The sequence below is a fragment of the Alligator sinensis genome, unplaced genomic scaffold (genome assembly GCF_000455745.1).
Source record: "Alligator sinensis unplaced genomic scaffold, ASM45574v1 scaffold789_1, whole genome shotgun sequence".
Classification (NCBI taxonomy): domain Eukaryota; kingdom Metazoa; phylum Chordata; order Crocodylia; family Alligatoridae; genus Alligator; species Alligator sinensis.
Window position 1 is genome coordinate 1,037,640 of NW_005842397.1, and position 4,516 is coordinate 1,042,155.

Below are 4,516 nucleotides of genomic sequence, written 5' to 3' on the forward strand. Positions count from 1 at the left end.
GGGGGGGGCCGCGGCGGCCGCCCCCCCAATGACGAACGCCCGCACTCAACCTATAGTGTGAGCACAACTGCAAATTCTACCCCTACCCCTATACACTTTTTGCTAGATACTGGGGCCCAAGTAAATGTGTTGAAACCTGAAACGCCCCATGTCAAGACATCCAAAGTCATCTTTGCACAAGGGCTAAATGCCACGACATCTGCGCCCGTGGTCAAGTTTTGGATCAATAAAAGGGCCCTGTATGGAGTCTTAGGGGGCATAAACATCTTGGGCATCCCCACAATAAAAGCACTGGCCTTAAGGAACACCATATACCTAGCACTCCCGTTGACTGTGGCACCAGGCGAAAAACACCAGCCAATGCTAGCAAACCCTACACCCTGGCAGTATCAGCCAATCCCAACACACACTGACCTGCAGCCACAGATCCGAAACCTCTTGGCTGACCTGTGCAAGCGAGGGTGCATTCAACCCGAAAAATCCTCCACCTACCTTTCAGCCAGATGGGGTATCCCCAAACTGGGAAAACCAACGGAAGCTCGTTTAGTGGTGGACTACTGACAAGCGAATCGTCGCTGTAACCCGCTCCAAATGCCCGCCACACAAACCGGCACAGAAAGCAGAGGGGCGGAGAGTGGTTTGCCACCACACTAGACTTAAAAGACATGTTTTATTCGATCCCTATAAATGACCCGCATGGGATCCTTAATATGTGCGTAGGCGGACAAATGTTTTCCTGGAAGGTTTGTCCACAAGGTTACCGCAATGCACCAGCACTAGCAGCCACAGCAATGAATGGGACGATCGACAGCTTTGTTCATCCCCGCCCAAAGACTGCAGTGCAAGAAACCTGTGATGGCGGAGGATATGGATATTATTGTGACCCCTGTCACGACTACAAGCTCCAAACGTCCCATCCAGGAGAGTTGGTCCAAGCATCTGAACTACGAGGCTTTCAACTAGCTCTTGAACACACCTACCATCACCACGATGGGACGCTTCCGGTACCCGTCATAGCCGTAGACTAAGAATATATATATAAAATTGTCACCGGAATGGCACAAGTTACGGAAAACACAACCCTCTGGGACGATGTCAAGGCCACTTTACTACGTTTCTCTGTTCGTCCCTTAATCAGGCACACGCGCTCTCATCGACCTGACACAGACCCCGTAAATGCCGCCATAGATCAGCTACTGGCACACCAAGGACCCATGAACCAAAAGGACATACCTCAGTTAGACATCACTGACATCATAGACACCGACCCCTTCCTCGCTTGGCTCCACGAGCGTTGGGGACACCTTGGAGCAAAAAGGGCGCAAGCTTGCTGGAGGGAGCAAAGCAACAAAGGACCGAGCGTAGAACAATGGAAAAGAATAATCCAGGCCTGCTCCGCCTGTGCGCGAGAAAAACCGGTGCACCACAAGCACCAAAAGGGCGCCTATGACCCGGCATACTTTGCTCCAGGTAAGGTGTGGCAAGTGGACCTGCTCGGGCCACTCCCAGGAGCCAAGCCACCAAACAAGGGGCTGGTAATCGTAGACCTGGGAACCCGTCAAATCCTCGTCCTCCCCATGAGGAAGACCACCACTCCCGTAATTCAAGGATGCCTACAGCTCGCTTTCGCCCATTGGCAAGTGCCCCACATCATACACTCCGATGGAGGACCACCTTTTAACTCCAAAGGCTTAGAGTGGTTCGCGATAGAGCATAATGTTCAGTGGCATCACCATCTACCCTATCACCAGCAGTCCAATGGTGTCGTGGAGCGCCAGATAGGACTATACAAGTAACAGTTAACGTTAAAGGAAAATGGATCGTTCAAGAACTGGACCAAGTACATCAACGATGTACTAATTACCATGAACGCCACTAAAGCTTTGTGGGATGAACGCACCCTGGTGCCATGTCCGCCTTGGAAGCCATGTTACTCATCCCAAGAAACAGTGTGGCTAGCCATTCCCACAGCTACCAGCAAGCGCCCAACTCCAGCTCCCGGTGTTGTACTTAAACCCGGTGAGTACCCGAATACCTATTTTGTCTCTCTTGAAGCAGTCTCACCTGCATGCACCGTCTTGGCCCACCATAATTGGCTAAGTTGATGTAGTACAGTTTAGTATACATTACTAACGAACCCCGAGTTTTGTTTTCCAGCCTAAAACGGTATGAAGTCGCCGATGCATGACATGGTGTGAAACTGGTATTCGGGACAACTGTCGCCATGAGTGAACCCATTGGCGATGACCCCGGCAAAAAACCGCCATGCTGCATTTAGACAGACACGGTTGGATTCAGTACTGACTAACTATCTGATTTATTTACAAGTCTTGAGTGAAATTTACACTTTTTGATCCTTATTATGTATTTGTATTAGATGTTGTATTTTGTACATTTCAATTTTGTATATACCTACCTACTCACTATGTTAGAGCCTGGCATTTGGTCAAGGGGGCATGTGATAAAGAAAAAAAAAATATAGGTGACCAAACGCCAAGCATGAGAGCAAGTTGTGCTCGTGGCATGGGGGAAGTAGTGGGCGTGGCCTGATAGCCGCGAGATTGGTGGTCCCGGCCCGCGCTGATTGGCAGGGGGCGGGCGGATGCAGCCCGTTTAAAAGGAAAAGCGCGCACGCCAAAAAGCTGGGACCCACGCCATATTGGAGAGGCCTGATCACCCTCACTGGAGGTCCTGTGTCCATGAAATCCCTTCCCCCCGGACGCCCCCATCACGACCGAGTTAGAGTTCTCGAGTTAACAGCGAGTTTATTCTTGAAACTGCTGTAAAGGAAACCACCTATACGAAAGTGTGAGTAAAGCATTTATTTGTTACACCGCCTCCTTAATTGTTTTTCCGTCAACGGGAAGAGAGATAAGAGAAGGAGAAACAAGGTCCCGTAACCCTTTCGTCCCCGGCCTGTTCGCGCAGCACCTTTCTGGGTCCAACCACCCACCGTCAGGTTGGTCATATACTATCCCTGGCACCAGCATTTTTTCTTGCTAACTTACCCATGTAGGAAATGGGATTGTTTGAGAGAGGCAGACTTTGAAAACAATTTGAGAAAAAGAAAATGATCAAATGCTTGGATAACAGAGTATGGTAAAATTCTGTGACAATCTCTTGGGGTCAGCCTCCCCTCCATCAGAGCCAGGTTTCTCAGCCAAGGACCTCCCCTCTTACTAGCTGTCCCCAAAGGTCACTCCCTTCCAAATATTCCACACAGCATCCCTTCTGCCCCCCACCTACCTTCAGGTGTTTCTGCTGTGGATCCATGACAACAATATAGGGCATTCACAAATTGAAGGTCTTTCTAATATTTCAGGCACTGTAATAAATGTTCTTACATGGCCAATCCTCCTTCTGTCAAAGTTGGTAGCAACATTTCTAAGTATTTCCCTGGGAGCAGGACCGTCCTTAAGCTAGTGGCTTCTTTAAACCATAGTTAAACCAGATAAACTTACAATATTTAGTGGGCAACTAAGCATGACAGAGCATGGCATTTTGCTTGGCACATGTGCCTTGGGATGGACAGCAGGGAGGGGCCAGGGTTGCGCAGACACAACAAGGCTGGACCCCTCCCAGCTCCCCCATTATCTATCTGCCCAGAGGTAGATACATGAGGAATTACTCATCTTTGTTTCCATGCTGACTACTGGTGATTTAAAGTCCTAAGCCTGCTTGAAAAGATACTGAATAGGCTGGATCAGAGTTCCCTCAAAGAGGAGGCATACCTTCAGGATCCTCTGGATTTAAAATCACACACTCAGCAGGGTATATCTGGGCTAAATTGGCCCAGAATAATGTCAAATGGCTGGAGGAAGCACATTTTTATAGGTGGGACCCCAAAGCTGGAATGTATTACTGTGAATCATCTGAGTTTGACTCTGGCCATAGATGTAGAATATTCGACATATAAGTCCCTTTGCTAACAATGTCATTTTCTAGATATGACATCTTTCCAGGAGTCATAACTAGTGAGGAGTTAGAAAGGGATGAACTAAAAGAATGGAGGCGGGGGGGGGGGGGGGGGGAGAGGAAACAAACTCTAAAGACAAGACCTTCTAAATAAAAGAAGCTATTATAGTTGATGTACGTAGCTATGTGTACCTGTTATGTGACTTTGAGTAAGCATGGTGATGGTAACATATATAGAGAGAACAATATAATTGTTGTGCTTTCATCTATCATTCTGTATCCTTGGTTTATCACACTTTTTAGATAAGTTTAACATTAAATATAACGAGACATGGTACTAAATGCCTCATTGTTGGTATGGACTGTGTGTAGGCTGCCTATGGAAATGTGTCATTGGAAGGGTATGTGAGAACACACCATTCCACCTACACAGATAGGTGCAAATGTAGGCAGATTATGCATGGGTATCACAACAGGGCATGCTGAAGATGTGATTCTCATCCATAATCATTAACTGATCTCCATCCTGGTCTTGAAAAGATGTGCCATTTTAAATTCATCCTACAGCTAAGTAAAAATATGAAACCTTGTAAGCACTCTT